This window comes from Mustela nigripes, chromosome 12, assembly GCF_022355385.1.
Source record: "Mustela nigripes isolate SB6536 chromosome 12, MUSNIG.SB6536, whole genome shotgun sequence".
Taxonomy (NCBI): Eukaryota; Metazoa; Chordata; class Mammalia; order Carnivora; family Mustelidae; genus Mustela; species Mustela nigripes.
Genome location: NC_081568.1, coordinates 62792087 through 62814104, shown reverse-complemented (window position 1 = coordinate 62814104; position 22018 = coordinate 62792087). Strand labels below are relative to the sequence as shown.

Sequence of the window (22018 nt, the reverse complement as noted above, 5' to 3'; positions counted from 1 at the left end):
CACCTGCCAGAGAGGCTGGCCTGCAGGTAGGGGATGGGTGTGCATAGAGTGCCTTAAGGATTATGGGTGAAAGATGGGGGATTTCTCGGTGCTATTGGCCCAACGTCTCCACTGACAGAACAAAAGCAGCCCGATCAGAGCAGTTGGAGGCAGGAAGAACCTGAAGTAGTGGGATCAGAGGGTGCAACATTGTCCAAGCCCACACAAGGGATAAAGATCACTTTGAGATCCATTTATGTATGTTCCACCCACTCCCAACCCTACAGCTTCTTCCCTAGTTCTGAAACGAGTTTGGGTCTAGAACCCATTTTCTGTCTCAAGAATCAAAGGAAGAGATGGTGGACCTATGACCAAAATGAAAGGGATTAATTAAGTCATGACACCAGATGGAAAGACAGCTTTATGATTCAAGCCCAAATGAAGACACAACAGTATCTGAGAGTTCTTGACACCTTGATTGGCTGCTTATTTGTTTTAACAAGAGTTTCTTTCCAAAACCAGTGTCTCTTGTTCATCCTACTTGGAATCTGCCTGAGGCAGGCCAGCTGCTATTACTTCCCACCCAAAATGGCGGCTGGTTATCAAGCTCCTGGAATGAGCCAGACTGTGTGCTGCTCGTGCACTCACACAGATCCGAGTTTAACCTTGCCCAGTGTTTTTGAATGCTGATACTACACCCACCATCTTCAACATTACAGAGACCTGAAGGCAGTCAGGGCTTGCTTTATAACTTAGTTCCTTTCATGGCCTAGAGGTCCGGTCCGTCTGGTTATGTGAAAAAGACAATCCAGTAGCCATGTATTGCTTCTAACCACAGGCCATCCCAGAACAACCTGCCACCCTTAAAAGTTCCTGACTGTTAAATTCAATATGCGTAAGCATGCATAGTATAGAAGGGAATAAATAAAAGCCTTGGGGAGAGAAAGTTCTCATTCTGAATTTCTACTTCTGCGACTAACAGAATAAATGAATAAATTCTGCCTTTGATGAATAAGAGATAATGATAATATTAACCATAATAAAATGTTCTGAGCATTTGCTGTGCATAGATGTTTTCTGTGCATTATTTCAGTTTATCCTCACAAGAACCTATGAAGGTGTACTATTATTGGCCTCAATTTTTAAATTATTATTATTATTATTATTATTATTATTATTATTTTTGAGAGAGAGAGAGAAGAGGAGGGTAGAAGGGCAGAAGAGGGAAAGAGAGAATCTTAGGCAGGATCTATGCCCAGCATGTAGCCTGATGCAGGGCTCGATCTCACAACCCTGAGATCATGACCTGAACTGAAATCAAGAGTCCGATGTTTAACCAACTGAGCAATTAGGTGTCCCTAACCTCAATTTATAAATGAGAAAACCGAGAAGGGAACCCAAGGTGACACAGCAGTAGTGGTAGGGCCAAGATTCCTTTCAACAGGGCCAATTATTTTTAGTATGACTGACCATCCTAGTTTGTCTTGGGGGGGGGGTGTTCCTGGGAATTGGGACTGACAGTGCTAAAGCCAGGAATGTCCTGAGAAAGCTGGGACTAGTTTGCCACCCTAATATTTTTGTGAATGTGTTTTACCACCAACACCTGGTTCATCTATAGGTATTTTGTTTATATTATCTTATTAGCTATAGCTTTGAATTTTCTTCATTGAACTCAGCTCTTTCCCTCATATTTTCTAAGTCTCAACTTTGGTGGGTATAGATTTAGATGTTAAGTTTACTTTGTGTTAGTATTTCCCTGCTGGTAGTGTTCATCATGATTTGGGTTTTTAAAAAATGATTTGTAGCTATTTCCTAGCTCATGTATGGTAAAGCTATATGCAATTTTCATCACTGATTCTAGAATTCTAGTGGTCATCACATTTATTAATCTGATTTTTCTATAAACTTGTTACAAACTTGACTACTAACTGGACACATCATTGACAGTGCACAGAGCAAATAGTACAGTCAAAACAGCACAGTTAAATTAGACTATTGTCAAAATAGTGGATCAAGATGGTAGAGATGGAGACTGGCTTTGCAAAGAGGAGAACTCCACATATTTAAACTGTTTTGTTCTTCTAACATTCAATGGATATTATAAATTTTCTACTTTGTGCCTTGTACTCTATAAGATGCTAGGATCCAGTAGCTAATGAGACCTAGTCCTTGCTCCCATAGTCCAGCAGAGTAGATTTTAACAACTAATTATACAGTTAATTATCTGATTTCAGTGATGATCCAGACTACATAGGAGAAGGATGGGGACTTCCAGTACATGGCACAGCCACTTCAGGAAAGTGCAAAGATAAAATCAGAGCTCTGTACCTGAGTCAGGGATGGGGTTCTTCAACTATGATATTCTGTTCTGGAGGCCACTGCCTTTGGTCAAGTTGAGGACAGAATGGGTCACCTTCCTTGTGCATATAGTTCTTCTATGGATTGTGACAAGAGCAAGGAGGAATCTAGAATTGGCAAGAAAGGAATTGTAGAACTGGGGAAGACAGAGGCATGATACGAGGCACAGCTGTGGACCCCAGTGTTTCCTGACATTACCAGTAGTTGGAAAAGTGTGCCTGCCCTGAAGGCACCTGGGAAATGATCCTTGTGCCATTGTACCTGGGGCAGTGAGCCCCCACCCAGGGGAGGATATGTATTTTTGTATATTCAGGCACTAGGCATCTTTATTGTGTCCTCACTACAGTCTTTCCAGTTAGCATAATCATCGCTGTATTGCTCATGAAGAAACTGAGGCTCACAGAGGGGAAGCAAGAAAGTCACCAGACTAGAAAATAATAAAATCACAGACTAGAAAAAGCATTAACATTGGGATCTTCAACCTCAAACATTGAGACCTCCAGTTTTTCCAAGGTAGGAATAATAATCCTTTAATGTTAGGGTCAGTTCAATGAAAAGAAAACAACAACAAAAAGCTTGATCACATGTAATAGGTCGTAAAGCACAGAGTAGGCACTCAAGGTAGAGTGGTTTCCTGCTGGCGGTCCTGTCTCTTCCTTACTTGTGTTTCCCTAGTATCATCCTAATCTCATAATCTCTGAGCTTTGATCTTTGATGGAGTGGAACAAGCATAATCTGGCTGGGTTTCCCCAGGAGGCACAGAAAGTGGGCATCTCCTAGGATCCCATGTTCAGTACTCATTGCTCACCAAGCCTTAAAGGATGCAGGACTCAGTAAATGCTGGGGGCTTGGTGATCAGGGAAGCCTTCCCAAGAAGTAAGATGGAACTCAGGACAGTAATGTCATTTCCCGACCAAACTGCTGGAAAAGGAGCTCACATGGCATTTGTAATGCATGCCAGAAAAATGTACACATATGATATCCTGCCTGGGAGCAAAACATCTGAGCATCCTCCCTTGGGCAACTTTTTTCAAAACTGAACAACAACCATAATAGAAAATAGTACTCAGCGTTAAAGCATTGTAGGCACACATATATGACCGAAACCCAAATCAAAACAAAAACTAGCCTTTGGAGTCAGGCCAGTGTAGATTTGGATCCTGGCTTCTCCATTTCCAAGCTGTGGAACTTGAGGCAATACCCCTCATTTCCCTAGCCTGAGTTTCCTTCTTTAGAGACTAAGAATAATAGAACCTATTTTGCAGGGGAACTAGGACCGAGTGAGCCAACACACAGAAAGCACATAGCTCAACATGGCACGTGGTAAACATTCATTACCTGATGTTTAATATTTTGTGCTTTGTGCCCAGGACCAGAACGTTAGCTCAGCATTCTCTGAGTAAAAGCCCATTATACACTCGTAAGTTCTTTGTTCAATGTTTTTTTTTTGTTTGTTTTGTTTTGTTTTGTGGAACATTGCAAACATATAAAGAATAAGAGAAAATAGCATAACAAATCCCCATATGCCCACCACCCAGCTCTAACATTTGTCATCTCACTGGCCAATCTTGTTTCATTTTACCCTTTCCCTGTTCCCCAAATTTGGCATATTTTGAAGCAAATTTCAGATATTTTAGCCCCAGACAGACATTGGAAGCCATTTTTTAAAAGATTTTATTTATTTATTTGACAGAGATCACAAGTAGGCAGAGAGGCAGGCAGGGCCTGGGGGTGGGGTGGGCAAGCAGGCTCCCTTCTGAGCAGAGAGCCCAATGTGGGGCTCGATCCCAGGACCCCAGGATCATGACCTGAGCTGAAGGCAGAGGCTTTAACCCACTGAGCCACCCAGCCGCAACTGGAAGCCATTTTTAAGCCAACTTCTTAATTCTCTCTTTGTTGGGGGAAATAATCCAAATTCCTATTTTACGGATGAAGTTTATTAAGGTAAAATTTACATACAGAACAATGAACCCTGTTTAAGGCAGAGTTCTGAGTTTTGACAAATTCAAATTCTTTTGGCACTCTTCACTGTTCATTGATCAACGTTGGAAAATCTATGTTACAACATGAAGTAGAGGAATGCACATGCACAGTAGTTTGCTGCCTATATTGGCCTTGACATAGAAGAAGAAGAAAAAGCCTCTCTCAGTGGTGCACTTAATCACAGTTTATTATGACTTAGAAACCCTAGGTGTTTGACTGGCTAGAATGTAAGCCACCCAGGAATAGGTTTATCAGCATCAATTATAGTTTAAGGCAACTCCGTTTATGTTGATGCTTTCATTCCAAATGGCCCTAATAAAAGGTTTCTAAGAAGCTTGATTATTATTGGGTTTATTAATAACAAACCCTAAGCATGCCCCTATTGGGACTGTGATCAATCCAAATAAAAATAACTTCGTTAATTAAAAAGGGATGTTTTTCTGGTAACTGATGTATGCTCAGCAACATAGAAACAAAGAACCAAACAAAAAACAAATGCAGATGCCGGGAATAATACACCTTTCCATCCTTCCAGCTCCCTGGGACAGCCTGGGCTAGAGACCAGCAAGAGCGCCCTCTATCGTTCCCCAGTTACTTTGCCATCTCTTTGTCAGGGATTTGGAGAGATGGCCTGGTTTCCTCGCTGGGCTACTTCATAATTTGGACGAGTATAAGAGTACCATTTGGGGTCCCTTCTTTGTAATGCCTTTTATAAAAGAACAATATTGGTGATTACAGCGCTTGCCTAGGCGCTATCAAAGCTGCATGTTGTGTTTCATCTACGCACTCGAGCTTGTTGAAGAACCATGGTTTTGGAAGAGCCCAGTACCCCTTATAGGACCTAATTATAAATTCTTTCCTAACCAGTCATCAATAGAACTTGTCCAACCAACTCCATACAAACCTATGGGCTCATTGCATCCCAACCAGAGGCCTAATTTTTAGTGCTTACTTAGCACAACTGCCCCGAACTCCCCCTTCTCAACACTTAAACATCCTCGACTTTTTCCTGCTTAGAGAACCACTCACTGAATGTCTTCACTGGCAACGCTGCCCTTGCTTGGCAAGTTAATAAACTCATTTTTGTTTGCTTGTTATTGTTTTGTTTTGTTTCATGTTAGTTTTCAGTTCTGGTGGTCCGTGTTCTACTCTTGGGTGTAAAGAATGATGGTTTCACTGAGTTTGCCTTGAGCAGCCTAATTCACCAACACCTGTAATCCATAAACTGGAAAATCTGAGCCATTTTCTGATTTGGTTTGGTCTTCCCGCGCTGTGGTGAGTCCCGCCGTCACGTTCGAGCTCCGAACGTGGGGCTGTGTTCTTTGCCTTCTCGCTGAGTTTCCTTTGTTTAATCTAGGTTGGCTGACCGACCATACTCTTACCTTGCTTTGTCATTCTGGCCTGCAGTCAGTCTCCTGCGAGACTTTCTTTTAACACTAGCTTGTTCAGCGGCAGTTTCCAGTCTTGGTTTGCTGTGTTTATTTGCCTACAGTTTGTCTGGAGAAGAGAATCAAATACTGCCATTTCTCGAGTTGACCTAAATCTGTCTTTTGGTTAAGGAAGGACTCCCTTCTATGTCTGTTTTTTGTTAAATATATAGACTGCCAAGTTCAAAAACAGTTAATACATCTGCCCCCACCCCCCAAGCTCCCAACATAAACTATTTCATTCAGTTCCTCAATGGTCAGTCTTGCGGTTGGCCATTAACTCTGCTCTTAATGCCACACGCCATCTTATCTGGTCCAGAGAGGAGGAAACTAATGAACCAGATTACAGATTCTTCGGTTCTACGGGAGCCCTTAAATTAATTGGTTTATAGAGACTTAAAAGCACTTATATGACTTCAACAGAGAACCCAAGAGTTTCCAAAAGGCAAAACAACTTAATTGCTAGTGCTCTAAATATTTTAGCTCTTTTGGAATATTTTCCTGTTGAGATTGCAGCTCTGACAAAGAAAGATGTACCTGGAAGCTATAGTTAACACACTGAGATGCAAAGTAATTCATTCAATAATGCTTTTAAACAAGCTAAAGGCTTAATTGTTGCTACATAATATAAAATAAGAGAAATCTATATAATCAAGGTGAATCTTTGAAAAATTAGTCTATTTTGGTGACTTCTCTCTGATTCAATCACAGCATAAAAATAATGTTAGCCTAACATTTTAGTGTGTGCTAGAAGCTTATTTAATCTGGATTTTCTGAATTTCCTATACTTGTTCTAAGCTAACATTGTTCTTGTAAGTGTTTAAAATTACAAACATGTAAAGGTATGTGTTCTAGTCAGGCTGATAATTAACAGAGGTCCTCATAAAATGGGTTGATTTTTGTAACTTCAACCAAGGCACGAACTACACGAGTCTACAGAATTACTTCAACTATTGATGTGACTTCTAAAATGGCATTTTTCTGATATTTTTAATATGACTAGTGATTGTACTCTTTTGAAAGATGACTTTGATTTCTAAGATCGCTAGTGGATTTGAAACCTTGAGAGTCAGCAACGAGCACAATTTTTATTTCTAATTCCTAAAGCATAGAGGAAAACAGGCGCAGAGTGAGAATGCGTGTAATTGCCCTATTGTTGCTGTAACAAGTTATCATGAACTTAGTACCTCAGAAAAATGTCTTCTCTTACAGTTCCAGAGGTCGAAAGTCTAAAATCAAGGTGTTGGCTAGTCTTCCCTCCTTCTGGAGTCTTTAGGGGAGAATACATTTCCTTGATAATCTCAGCTTCTGAGTGAGACCACTTGCATTCCTTGGCTCCTTCCTCCAATCTTCAAAGTTAGCAGCTAAGCATCTTTTCGCTCTCTGACCTCCTCCTTCCCTCTTATAAGAACCCTGTGATTACATCAGGCTCACCTAAATAATACAGGATAATCTTAACATCCTCAGCTTAATCGCGTTTGGGAAAGCCCTATTGCCTGTGTACATTAACATCTTCCCACGTTCCTGAACTGGGACGTGGGTCATCTTTAAGGGGCTTTTCATCAGCCCACCATACATGTAATCACTTAAGCTTATACTCTTGCCTGTCCACAAGCCCACTAGCCTTTTTGTAACAGTAAGTCAAAATGGTAAAGTCAACATGACATATATGTTGTCTTAGTGTCTTAATGTTAATAAGATTAATAATGTAAAAGATGGTGTAGTATGCCTGTTTACATATTTATATATGTCTTACTATCTGAACATCATAGCATAAGAATCAATAAGCAAAGAAACCTTAAATATGACAGAAAGGAGAGGACTGATAAAGGAAAATCGTGATCTTGCACTATATATTTTCTTTCTGCATGAGGGAATGAAGAACTATTCCTGTCTGATGAAGACTCCTTTTTATTCCCTTTTACCATACCTATAGGTTGTCTTAAATGAAGCCATAAGGGTTCTTCACCAACATCTTGCTGGTTCTTACGTTAACTGTCCCTCTGTTTACTGAGGCGTCCAAGAGGACAATTTCCCCTTGCTCTGTGACCTGTCCATTCTCATGACTTTTTGATCGTGCTTTCCCCAAAACAAGGCCCCAAATTTAGACTCATAATAAAACTCTAAGGATGTCTTTGAAATTTAAAGTATCTTTGGGTTTTCCTGGCTAGCCATTGGGTAAACACAAAGATTTGCTTTTTTTACTTTCTAAAAAGAAAACACAATAAAATAATTAGATTTGGGGGCGCCTGGTGGTTCTCTCAGTTGAGCAACAGACTCTTGGTTTTGGCTAAGGGCATGATCTCGGGGTCGTGGGATAGGCCCCTGCATCAGGCTCTCTACTTCAACACGGAGTCTGCTTCTCTCCCTCTCTCTCTGCTGCTCCTCCTACCCCACGCTCTTTCTCTTTCAAATAAATAAATAAATACATTTAAAAAAATCTTTAAAAAATAATTAGATTTGTCTAGCATTCCTCAGATTCTAAGGAACTCAAAATTATTGTGAAAGCTTATTTTTATTCACCAAACTCTTTGAGTTTGTTATTTTTTCTCATGGAATTCTACGGAGTTCCCCTCTATTAAGGTTCTGTACTGAGAATGTCACTAGCTGTACTTAAGACATATTCATGGAAATGTGTTTGTTTCTGATAGGTCTACAATTAATACCCTTATGTATAAGAATGATACCCTCCTGATTAATATTCAGTAACCAGTTTGGGCACAATAGCACTAGTCTAATGTAAAAAATGTTTTGAAACTGTATAATGTATGATTTTGTTGATGATAAATTATTATTTCACAGGAAACAATTAACAAGGCTTTTTTTTTTTTTTTCTTAACACTTTTGGGGAGATCAAAGAAAATGTCCTTATGCTTGTTGAACTCACTACACTATTTTCCATTAAACTTTAGGTATGTTTGGTTACAATGGCGCTTAGATGTCCGAGAAATTTACTTATAATATCTACTGAAGAGGGGAGTGATGGACTTTGTGGCTTTATGTGTTTCTGCTAAGGTAATATTGCCACTCAAAGTGGGCCATGGGGAGAGTCTACCATTTTGGTAGAGTTGGTTGGGTTTGTACCCATACTGGGGTTTCACCAAAGGACCTGCCTGTGCAAGAGCAAATGTCCCGGTAGAAGGAGAGATATGGGCTCTGTCACCTTGTATGTGGATTCTCCCTTGTTCTGGGGTTCCTGATTAAAACACTGCATTAGAATTTGTCCCTAAAAATGGCAATCATACCAAAGGAAATTGTCCAGAAATTGTCTGCTGGTCAAGTTCAATGGTGAAAGCCTTATCCCTTGCTCACTTGCAATGATGTTGGACAATCAATTCACTTTGGGTTATTTACTGACCAAACAAGGCAGCTTTTGTGTACTGGCTAACCTTCCTCCCGCCCCCGCCCCACATCCCATCCCTCCTCCCCCTGTGGCATTTGGATTAATGTTTCAGGATAAGTCAAGAGGTTCCTATATAAAATTCAAGAACAAGAGATTCCTTGTCCAAGGTGCGATGAACCGACCAATGGACTCTTTCCTCATGACTTGTCTGTATAAAGTCCTGATTAAAGGGCACTTTAATGTTAGTTGTGCTGTGCCTAATTGTAGCTGTTGTCAAGTATGTTGTTAACAAGGTCTTAAACGCTGTTGCGTGGCCATGCTCCTACTGTTGCATACGTCGGTTCATAAAGTAGTGAGTTCACTAACACCATGGAAATGACACTCAAACCATGATGGTGGTATGGACCTTAAAAAGTGAAATCTTGTCTATCTTATCTTTGGAGGAGGGACAACCAAGAGGAGGGGACTTTCCATTTAGAGCAGGATTTGCCTAGGCTTAAAACCCAATGCTTTGTGCCACCATTTAACTTTGGCTCCACATAGTTAAATCTGATGAATTTTGAGGGACCCTTCTGTCTCAAACCCGTTGTGAACATAAATAGAGGCTTCCTGAAACATGACAACAGGACTTGCTTCCTGAAACATGGCAACAGACCTGTGCCTAACTCCATCATCTCTGGAGTACCAAAGTGTTTGTTGCTAAATCATACTCACCGCCAGGGGCAACCTGCTTCAGGAACTTACTGAGAACTACTCCTTGTATTTCACCCCTGCTATGTGCTCCCTTGACTGGCAAGATTGAATACTTAGTTTTGTAATTTACTTTTCTTTCTTTCTTTCTTTCTTTTTTTTTTTTGTTAAGATTTTATTTATTTATTTGACAGAGAGAGAGATGTGAGAGCATGAACACAAGCAAGGGGAGTGGGAGAGGGAGAAGCAGGCTCCCCACTGAGCAGGGAGCTGGATGCAGGACTTGATCCCAGGACCCCGGGATCATGACCTGAGCTGAAGGCAGATGCTTAATGACTGAGCCACCCAGGCGACCCTATAATTTTCCTTTCTTTACCTCTAGTGTTTCTGTTTTGTTTTTGATACAAGAGCACCTATTGTTTCTGAATCTAAGACCTCAGTTTAGATGCGGATTCCCCTTCCTTATGAAAATGAAATAAAAAAAAAATGGGGGAAGTTAACTTCTGGGTAGTTAAGGTTAAAATTCTTCCACACCTACATGTCTGGGTACCAGTAAGTGGAAAAGTCTCATCTTGGTTTATCCCGCTCTAACTCAACGAAAGTCAGATTCCCTTAGCTGTGTTACGAAATAATAAACAGACCTATGGGTTTTATTAAATGCCAACTCATTTTTTATGTCACATTTATGATTTTTGCCATGTTGATAGAGGATTTTTTTTCTTTAAATTGACTGATTTTTTTCTTAGCTTTCCTGACTTAAGAAAACAAGCTTTGCATTACTAGTGTAAATAGAGAGTAGTATCACAGCGTAAACCTTATTTAAATGTAAAAATAAAACCTGTGTATGTCTTGAATAAAGATTTGCCTTTGTAATACCAGTGGCAAGCAGATCACACTTGGTGGGAAACTGTTGTGATCTAATGGTCAAGGCCCCTGGAGGTCTTTAACCAGGTCAACCATCACAACACCATGGGTTCAAAAGTGAATTAAAAGCCGAGAGTCTCCAGCTGCCTGGCCCACTTCCTCGGTTGTCCTCAAGCCTCTTTTTCCACTAGCATTTCCCTTTTATACCTCCTCAGATTAAGACCTCTGGCTCGACCCTCTCTCCTTGCTCTGTGTCCCCTTTGGACCTGACCTTAGAATTTGGTTTCCCAGCTTTGATCTTTGATACCCGTTGTACTCACTAGAATAGGATTCTGTGGTTGCAAGCAACAGAAACCCAATTCTGGCTAAGTTAAACTAGAGAGACATTCAATGGAAGGAGTGGGTGAGCTTGCAGAACTGAATGAGAAACTGAAAAACTGAATTCTCTGAGGGGTAAGAACCAGGGATTCTCTAAAGATCAAGGGCACAGCAATTAGTGGACGGTCTCTTTAGGAGACGCTGTCTTCATGCTTTGTCTCTTCCTCCCTTGTTTGTTTGTGGTCAGCATCAAGATGGGATCCATGCTTGGCTTATGGAGCATCGTGCCTGGCCCTTCTGGGGGGAAATAGGACAGAATTCCAGCCTCAGGGTTGAGTCACTTTGGGTGATTCTCTTCACTTCCGTTAGCCTCAGTTGCTTTATCTGTTAAATGACAGCTCACGGGGTTTGGAGGAAATAGTTATGAAAAGCAAAAGCCACTTCCATCCCTAGGAGTGGAAATAAGCAAAGCCCCCGGAGCCACATGAGTCTGGGTTTAAATCTTGATTCAAATGTATACAACTATGTGTCTGTGAAATTTATTACATTTCTGTTTCCTCACCTGTAAAGTGGGGATAGTAACAGTATCTGCCTTATTGTAATTAACCTTATATCTGGCACACAGTAGATGAACAAATAATGTAAGCCACACCGAGAAGGAAGTAATAGATGTGATCATAACTTTGGAAGTTATGATCAATCATTCCTTCTTGAGTGTGGGCAGTGAAACCACACCTCCACCCTTAATTAAATAAGACAGTTATGAGAAATCTTTATCTTACAGTAAACTTAAGTATGAGACAGGAAGCCCTTCGTATGAATGGTGGTGCTGGATCTTGCCTCTGTGTAATCAACCAGGCTTTGCCTGCTCCAGGCTCCCGTCTCTTCTGGAGCCTGGAGTGTTCTTGGCACATCTTTTATAAAAGTCAGCCTTGCTTTCTTCCTGTTGCAAATTGCATGCACATTTCTGCTCCCTGGGACCGGCCTCCATTTCTCAACCAGCCTTCTCCAGCTTCCCCCTCTCCTCCTCCTAATGAGAATGAGTTGACTTATAATTAAGGTCATATTTTATCTGCTGGGAAAGGCAGTGGCTGGCATGGCTGGAGTGCTACAGCTCCACACAGCCTTCCCTTCAGTGGATTACCCTTGCGCTGATGACCATCAGTTGTTGTTTTGGGCTAAAGATAGAAGAATGGTTTTGATGGCTTGAAATTAACAACTGGATTTATAGCTTGTAAATAGTTCTTGTGGTGAGATTTCCTTCTCTGTTCTAATCCCCTCTTCCCGTTCAGACCTCATTTATGAATCCCTTGCCAGGAGTATCCTTCTCAGAATGGAAAAGCAAGAGTTTTTCTAGCGTACAAGCTGCTTCTGCTGAGAAGTTCCTAAATGGCCTGTGTGGGTCTTTGATGTTCACCAATTTCACTCTTGGGGATGGAACAGTTCCATTGACCCATGGCAGCCCATGGGGGAAGCTGCCTGCGTCCCCCCCTAAGATGTTAGCCACTCATCTCTCCCTTTTTCTTTTCCTGGCTCAGAGAGAGAGAGAAAAAAAAAAAAAGCTTCTGACCACGCAAGTCAATCTAGGCAATTAGAGAGTTACAGAGAAGACTGGCTGACATCGCCTGTTTTCAAGTTACACTTGCTGCTCTGGCTCAGACTCCTCTGCAATGAGAAAGAAGCAGAAGTTGCTGGAGAGATCCCCTCTGGGGAAGGAAGTTTCCCATTAGAAGCAAAAGAGAGAACAATCCTTGTCCAAGCAGCCTTCCGGTTCATCGGTTCTGAGACTGGCGGATGGGCCGGGGCTCAGGAGCAAACTGGACCAGCTGGAAGGGAGGGACCCTGAGTTCGCTTTGTCCGACTCACACAGCCGCTGTGCAGTTGGCGGAATGACTCACCCCCAAACTGGCGCCCCAGGGGTCGGGCATGGGAGACACTCAGGCTCGACTTGTCATTGGCAGGAACACAGGAGTCCTCCACTTTCTGCCCTTTCTGTCTCCCCCAATGTCAAACCGAAATGTTTTAGATTAACATCAGGGTTGTAAATGTGAACGGCATGTCAGCAAGCCCCCCGGACAACATTATTTAGTGTGCTAACGTCGAAAGTTTGTAGCGGCTGTGCATTGTACCGGCACCTTCTTCTGAGTGATACTGACATCACCGCGCTCCACTAGGTTAATTTTCCCATCGTGGACTGATTCATTGGGCAGAAACCACAAGTTCACATGCCAACGCAACGGACTGAACTTTGCGACCCCTCCGCCAACAAACTGAAAGTATATCATTGTGTTTCCATGCAAACAAGTCCTGGAAAGCCGTTTAGCTTTTATTCAGTTCGATTTTTATTTTTCCTTTTCACGTCAACACGACATTTCACGACGCTAGACTACAATTTGCTCCTGCTGTAGCATTCTCACATTGGGACGTGCCGGTTACAGCCGGTCCTTCTCGAGCTCCTCCATGTGTGTTGGCCTGCGCTGAGCACTTTCCAGATGAGATCTCGTTTAATTTTAGAGCAATTTGCTGGAGCAGGTGGCATGGTCCCCTCGGAGCCAAAGGAGAAATGGAAGTTGAGAAAGACTGCTCAACTCAGAGAAGAGCCCCAAAAATATTGTCTCTAAAAGGCAAATTCCAAGAGGTCATGTAAAGACAGAGCAAATGTTCTTTCTGCTCTTCTTACCTATGCAAAGAGCCCCCTTCATTTCCTTTCTGGAAAAGTGTCTGAGCAGGTCATTCAGGAGAAAGGGCCCTGAGGCTCGAGATACCTTGAAGGAACAGAAGCCACGCTGACTCCTTGGGTCGGTCCTGCCCACGGCTGAGGCTCAGGCTGCAGCATCGCGGGCCTGCCACTTGCCCTTTGTTGTCTTCCTTGAGTTCAAAAGGAAGAGACGGCCAAGGCTGCCCAGCACCGGGGAGCCGTGAATGGGCTTCGACAAATGTGAACCCACCCACCAGGCCTTCCACTGATGTATTGAAGCCCAGCCCAAACCAAATGCTGCTCTTTGAAGCCTGCAAACTTTTCCTCATTACTCATCCCTTCTGATTTCCAGCCAACTTTCCACCATGGAAGGGCCTAAGGACCAGAAGAAAAGTGCCTTCTTATCCTCAGGGAGGAAGTATCCTGGAGAGTTGTAAAAAGGCCACTCAGGAGATCCCCCTGCTGGCTTTTCAGATTCACCAGCTTGAATCCTTAGGGAAACATCCAAAAATTCTAGGCTCTCCTCCAAATGGAAACTGAATCCCCAATCTTTGCAACCGTGTCCACATGCATTTCAGACCGCTTGCTGTGATTTGGTTGTACTGTGGTGTGAAGTGTTGGACTGATGGCCCATCATAATACTTTGGTAAAATATGAGATTTCATGCTTTCAGATTACTGTTTCCACATAGCTTCTACCTCCCAGATGCCCGCGTCTTTCGGCAAGTCTTTGTAAAAACTGTTCCGCAGAATCAGCAACATTAGAGCAGTGGTTCAACTGCCTGCATCAATTAAGTACCTCTATGTCCAAAACCCAATTCGAAAATGACTTTATTTATTTGTTTGTTTGTTTATTTTTTATTATGTTATGTTAGTCCCCATACAGTACATCATCAGTTTGATAATGACTTTAAAAACAAAGAAGAGCTAACTATTGGCTTGGGAATTTGAAAGGTCCAGAAGTTGCTGGCAGCAGGTGAGGCTTGATCCAGGTGCTCACAGAGTATCATCAGCACTCCTTTAGCTATATTACTTGTCTCTGTCTTTCAAGATGTCAGCTTCATCTTTAAGTCCCACACAATGCCCTATAAGAGTCGCAGGCTCCTTCCCTGTTTCAGATTCTGATGTAGGAGGGGAGTTTCATACTAAGCTATCTGGGAGAAGAAGAGTTTCTCTTGGTAGTTCCTGTGGAAGAGAGAGAGCCTCACATTCTGAAAGTCCATAGCCGATAACTCCTCTCACCTCATCTGTGTTGATTGTGTTTTATAATCATCATCAAATAGATTCCTATGGTCAGGAAGAGGACATATATTTGCTGACTTAGGGCACTGAGGAACATTCTTGGTATGAGACCAATCCCAGTCAGGTCTTATGGCCGAGGAAATGTGGGGTATAGATCGTCAAGGGAAATTTGGGGCACCATGTCCAGGGAGAAAAGAAAGAGTTGAGTCTGCGAAGGCAAATGACAAGTGTACAGAAAGTGATTCCTCATGCCGCCATTGTCTGGACTGGAAAGCAGAGAAGGGAAGAAAATTGCCCAAGGTGGTCAAAGCCATTCAGTGGCCTCCCATTGCTCAGGGGACACACAGACCAAAAGCTACAAAGAAGACCCAGTGTGATCTGCCCCTCCAGCCATCCTCTGAAGCCCCCCTCACCTGCTCAGTGCTCCAGACTCCTGGACCTTCTCAGTTTCTTGGCTTTGCTCACCTCCTGCCTGCTGTCAGCCTTTCCTGTGTCTGTTTCTTCTGTCTTCCCCTCTCTCCCTCATTAACTCCTGCTCATGTCTCCCCCCAAGACCATGTCCTTGAGGTCTCCCAAGTGTTCTTAGCTTCCCCAACCCTGTCCCATTTCGTATGCTTCCCCCTAGATGACCCCATTCATTCGTTCCTTCTAGCAAATGTTAAGCGAGCGCTTCCTGTGTGTCAGGCCCCATTCATGTACAAGAAAGGCATGGTGGAGCTGAGCGGCTAGGCCCCAGACTGTGTGGCTCCAGCAGGAAGGAGGGCTTATGGGGGTAGCTCCCATCACAGACACCAGAGTGCGCCAACCAGAATAATTTGTGGAAGATTACAGTTGAGGTTCAACGCTCCACTAGGGATTGTGGGAACCGTTACCAGACCTAGAAGCCACTGTGTTCTGGGCTGGTATAAAAAAATGCATGAGCCCGAGGTCAGAACTTGTGTCCAGCTGGGGAATTACGCTCGGGTTTCCTCTTGTCCCACCCTCGGCACCCGGAACTAGTCTTATTCCCTAAGCCCTCGGCCCTTCCTGGCTCCTGAATTCCTTCCTCTTCACCTAGACCATGGCGCCAGCGGAAGCCTCCTCAGCTCTCCTGGGAAACTGGAAATGTTTCATGAGCTCCTGGAGGGCAGGGGCTCCTGTCTGTCTCTGAGCTCCCAGCACTCTGTGAAGGAGTCTGAGTTCAGAGCTACACCCCCCCCCCCCAAAACACTGGTTCAGTGAATAAATGGTTTCTGTGCTTCTGCCTTCTCTCCCAGCCGGGCCCCTCTCCACACTGACTTGGGGCACCCTTGTCCTCCCTGACAGGGCCACCTGGAGAAGGAGGTGCTGAGATCTCTTTTATAGCAGAGGAAAGTCAGGCTCCAGGAGCTGAGGCCTGAGGTCACAGATGCAAGGGACACACCATGGAAAAGCCGGGACACGAGTGGGGTGGTCTGGTGCCACGGTCTGCCTCTTGTTCCTACACACTCTGACCTAGAGCAGAGGGCCTTAATCTGGGCCCGGAGCTCCGTGGTCGAGCATCAGGAAGCCAGGGAGCACTCCGGATTCCATGCAAAATGTGGGTATGTGTGCACACGTCTGCAGAAGAGAGATCCCAGCTTTCATCAGATTTTCAAAGCTATCCGGAACCAAAAACCATTAAGAGTAACTGGCCTGGGGATATTTTCTTTCTTTCTTTTTCTTTTGACTGACACAAATGCTGACACACCACTGCCCCACACCAAATCGTCTTAATAGTGGGTTTCCCGCGGAGCAGGGGCCCCTCTCTTCCTGGGGCACCACCCGGCCGACTGCCCTTGGCATCCACAGCCAGTCCAAACAGCATCAGCTGCCTCTGTCACATTCCTGAAGAATCTGAATATTAGAAGGAATTGAGGATACAATGAAGTAAATTTCCAGACAAGATAAATACAGACAGTAATATAATCCTTACGTGAAGAATAAGGCTACTGTTGGAATCTCCATGCTAAAAAAATTTACTGAATTACAGGGGCACGCCCAGTTGGAATTCTGGTTTTCACAGTCTCTTTGCTTGTCAAACTTAATATCAAGGAAAATAAGCTAATTTGATTTGGCAAAGGCTCACGCAATATGGAATTGATATCTGTGGCAGCGACCTTTGATGTTTTGTATAAACAGTGTTTTCCCTGCTGTGGAAGCGGGAGTTGAATAATAAACAGCGTCTTCCCTTCTCCACTCCCCTCCTCCCCACCGCCCCCACTGTCACCAGTACCAAAAAAAAAAAAAAAGTAAGAAAATAAATCTTTTCTGCTGCGCACAAAACTCATGGAGGCAGCTTGTATTGGCTCATTTCTCGACCTTGGCAGTGGTATTTTGGGTCAGAAATTCTTCAAGGGATGAGGGAGCTGTCTTGTGCATTGAAGGAAGTTTAGTGGGATCCCTGTCCCCTCCCTGGTAGATGCCGGTGGCACCCCTACCCTGCTCCAGGTGTGACAACCAGAGATGTCTCCTGACGTTGCCTATTTTTCCCTAGCGGCAGGATCCTCCTAAGTGAGAACCGTTGCTATAACGGTAGGAAAGATGGTGCGAGGAAATTTTTTTCCCTCGGTTTTAGGCATTCGTTGTCTTATGAAGGCCTTCTGCCTTGAGGCTTGGTTTCATGGACCTAAAGTTCTGCAGGTGTCCCTGGGGGAGAGTCTTCGGTGTGTCACTCCTTGCAACCCACTTTGTTCCTGGGGGCTTCAGGCCTGCCTGCCACACTTCTGCCCGGAAAGGGGCCGCTCTCAGTCGTGTCTGACTGCTTAGGCACCTGGTACTTCTGACCTTAGGGTCGTCCCACCACCTCAACTGATTTCCAAAGCTCAGGAATTGTGTGGTCCCTGGATGCCCCTGGATGCTCCCTTCCCTACATCCCATGGCCCTTGGAGAAGTCTCATGGTTAAGAGTGTTTCCCTGGAGTCAGGCAGGTTCAAGTCGATGATGTTCTGGTATGGGCTCACACCAGCTTGTGAAAGTGGATTGTTACATCTTCAGGAATGCTGTGACCCATTTGCAGTCACCTTTGTAGATCACTGTGGCCCAGGATGAGAGTATATACACCACGGAAATGGGCAAAGGCCACACATTAGAGCTCTCCCGCCCCCTCCCCTGCACCTCCAGCCATTAAAGAGTTTACTAGGACACCACTCTCGAGTCCCGGCTTGGAAGTAGGAGAGCAGTTAGCGCTCACTACTCGCCCAGTATCTATTTCCCTTGTTTCTTGCTTGAGGAATTCCAGCTTTGTTTAGCCTGGCAATAAGTCCATTTATATAACTGCATTTCCTGCCTCGCTTGCAGTTAGGGGTGCTCAAGTGACATGGCGTTGGCCAAGGGCATGTGGATAAAGTTTACCGGTTAGGCTTCCTGGAAAACTCCTCCAAAGGGGTCGGACTCACTGCCTGCGACTTTTCTTTTTCGTCCTCTCCCCCCTCCTTGTTTAGATCATAGATGCAGGATGGGTGTGGAGCTGAGGTCTTGCAATTGCTAAGTGACAGGTAAGGAAGGAGAAAGGTCATGCATGGAGCTGAAAGACAGAAGGTGCCTGGCCCTTGATAGCACAGCCTGGGACTCCCTGCCCCAGGCTGCGGGTTGGTGGCCTTCAGTAATATGCCCTTGAATGTGAGCTCTAACTAGGATCCTGGGCAAGGCAACTTAACCTTTATTAGCTCTAGTTTCCTTATCTATAACAGAAATAAGGAAAACCTAACCCCGGGGATTGGTCCGAGGGTTGAATAAGATAATGCATGTGAAGGCCCGCCATCGCCCTGGCGCGTGGAAAGCATGGAGTGAGTGCAAGCTGCAGGGTCCTTATCTCCACGGCTGCCTGTGTCGCCCTGGCAGTAAGCATGTGTTTGGGTCTTTATCTCTTCAAGCACAAGGGCCATGTCTCATTCACTCTTCATCCTCGCTTTGCACGTCGTGGTTCCTTAATCATGAATCGAGTTCCATTGATGCAAAAGGGTAGGGTAGAGATAGGAGTTATTCTCAAACAAAGGATAATTAATTTATCTTATATTGCTTGAGTATAACCCATATCTCAAGCCTGCCCTTTGGCACCAACGGAACTCAATTCATGCTTATTGAACACAGTGTTATATTATGAACGTGATGAACAGCGCAAAAATGAATGGAAAATTTCTGTCTCCACCCAACTCTAAGGAACTCGTACTCACGTCAGGAATGGGAGGAGAGGACCCTGCCTGGCTGTGATGTAGGGAAGGTAAGGGTTCTTCCCTTGTGAGGGTTCTTCCACAAGGATGAGTAAGAGTGCTGCGGGTGGACAATGGAAGGGAGGGGAGGTAAAGAGAAGGCTTCAGGGGAGGCATTTGACGCTTTGGGAAATGGTGGGTTGAGGTGTCCAATAAGGAGACACCAGGAGTCTCAAAGATCATCACAGATGAGGGCCATGCAGGGAGAATCCCAGTTCCGTCCCAGGAATGGGGCCAGGTAGAAGGTTGGAGAGTCATGCTGAAGGCATCTCCTAGAGGTTCTGACTGCCAGGCTGAGGCATTTATCTCTCACTCTCTGGGCAATGGGGAGTCACTGAAGGTTTAAGAGATCTGTGTGATGTCAGAATTGGGATTTAGACAGCTTAATCCAGCAGTCATGTGGAGATCAATTAGGAAAGGGAATGAGGAGGTAGGAAACTAGTGAGTGGCTATTAAACAGACGAATCAGGCATAGACTGTCCTAAAGCCTTGTGCGTGTCCCTGGGAAGGAGGGAGAAAACTTACCAGACAAGCACTGTGTGCCAGGACACTGAGCCAAGGGCTTTCCCTGATTATCTCATTTAACCCTGGGAAGAACCCTGAGAGTGGGAAACATCCTTATAACTCAGAAAGCAGCCAGGTTACTCCACCTCTTCTGTTCTGAGTAACTTTGAGGCCTAGGGAACAAACAAACAGGGGCTTCAGTTTCCCCATTTGTAAAAAGGGCTCCCAAAGTATTACTTATCTCGCATAGGAATTGGAAAACATAAATAAAATAATGCATTTATTTAATGTAGAATCCCTCTGCTTGGTCCTTGGAGGTCAAGGTCAGCTCTTAAGATAATGATGTTCTCAGGGGAAATCCAAAGCCATTTCTTTTCTTTCTTTCTTTCTTTTTTTTTTTTTTTTTAAATATTTTATCCATTTATTTGACACACACAGAGAGAGAGAGAGAACGCAAGTAGGCAGAGAGGCAGGCAGAAAGGGGTGGAGGGAAACAGGCTCTCCGCTGAGCAGAGAGCCCGATGCAGGGCTCCATCCCAGGACCCCGGGATCATGACCCAAGCCGAAGGCAGAGGCCCAACCCACTGAGCCACCCAGGCGCCCCTCCAAAGCCATTTCTAAAAGTTGTATGAGTCTGTAGGGCACTTAGAATCTCACGATCGCCTCCCTGTAAGCTAGTGTTACTTTTTCCTGAGTATAACTTTTAAAATGACCTCCTGAAGCTCGGAAAGTATTGCCCATGGTCTACCACCTCCAGCAGCTTCTGTGTTCGAGAACCGTCCCCCAGGTCGGAGCAAGGACACACTCAGCCAGGCAAAGGGACCGAGTGCACCCTTCTTTACTCTGCTCTTCTTCTCCCCACTCTTACCTGACGTGGCGCGTGACTGTGGGAGTGAGAAAAGCAGCAGCCCGTTCATTTCATCGGTTGCATCCTAGAGAAAGACACATATTTCTAATTCTATAGTTCTCTTTTCATCTCCATTAGCCATTGTAACTACTTAATTTGCTTAAGTTCCTGTGAGCTTCCTATTGATAATTGATAGATTGCCCCTTCCTTTCCCATTTCCTCTATTAGTTATCCCAGGAAGTTCATTTGTGCTTTGCATGTAACCCAATAGGCCCGAGAGTGCCTGGCTTGTTTGTAGGCCTGCGTAAGTTAATACTATCCAGAAGCGCAGGGGGGAGGCCAGCGGGCCTTCGGACCAGAAAGCTATCTGGTTGCACCCCAGCGGGACCCTCTGCATTGAGACACCCTATAGCAGAAGCACAGGGACTTCCCGTTGCTCTGATGGCTGTGAGTGGCCCCCCCCCTCCCCAGGGAGATCGCAGATGCCAAGCCTGGCCCCTCCCTTTAGGCCACACCCCTAACCCCTTACCAGGAGGCGCTATTTCAAGGTAGGGATGGGCATGTCTTACTGAGCATGTCCTGCGTCCTACGTAAAAGCTCTCATTTCTCAGCCTTCTCCAGTTAGTCCTGGGTCTGTCTGTCTTTCTTTCTTTCTTTCTTTCTTTCTTTCTTTCTTTCTTTCTTTCTTTTTCTTTCTTTCTTTCTTTCTTTTTTTCTTTTTTAACTTCTCCTTTCTGGGCTTTTTCAGACAAGAAGCGTTCAATGTAAAGAAGTATCTCTCTCTCGATGGGATTTTGATTTGAGGTTGGATCAGTACCAGGAAGCTGCAGGTGATTATTACAGACCCTTTTTATTTGTCTTGCTGTTTAAGATAACTGATGTACTGAAAATCTGGAGATTGAGTTTGGAGGGAAAAATCTGGGAGAATTTTGATGATTTAGCGTCAGATTTTAAATTTTTGGCATCTGTTGAGAAATCGGGAAAGAACTGGTTCATGTTCCTACAGGGAAACCAGGGAATCAGCTGAGAAGGGAAGGCTCACATCTCCTGGGGTTCGCTCTCCCACTGGCCTCAGTCTCCAGAAATGGGCAGACAATGGTCTCGTACCTGAAAGAAGTCACACCTGCATTTGACCTTCTGGTTCCCTGTAGGTGAGTGGGGTTTAGACCCCTGGTCTATACAACACAAATCACTCTTCCAGGGAGTTTTGGGTTTGGTGGGACAATTGTCAGATTTCTACTTGAGTTGATTTCATTCCATGGTGATATAGTGATAGTCCCTAATCCCTAGCCCAACAGAAAGGAAATTCCTGGCCTTCTCATCTCTTCACTTTATGGACTTACGAGGAGCCACTTTCCATCAAGCCCTTTCCTAAAGTATGGGAATCTGAGAATGAGTTACTTTTCACCTGCCTCCCTGCCATGGGAGGTGAGTGAGGTGAAGACAGGATGAGAGCTTGGCTGTAAGGGACCGTTGCTAAACCCTAGCATCTAGCGTCGTACCTGGCTCATCAAAAAGTAAATGAGTGAGTGGCACGGTCTCTGTCCTGAAGCAGCTC

The 22018-nt window shown here is 44.3% G+C and overlaps 1 long non-coding RNA gene across 1 annotated transcript; it reads right to left on the bottom strand.

The window, feature by feature from the left end:
• Window positions 1–16530: 16530 nt before the first annotated feature.
• LOC132027840 (uncharacterized) lies at window positions 16531–20536 on the bottom strand. Its single transcript, XR_009407223.1, has 3 exons — window positions 20482–20536; window positions 19635–19786; window positions 16531–16755 (listed from the first exon to the last, which is right to left on the bottom strand). It is a non-coding gene; the product is annotated as an uncharacterized LOC132027840 (long non-coding RNA).
• Window positions 20537–22018: the final 1482 nt, after the last annotated feature.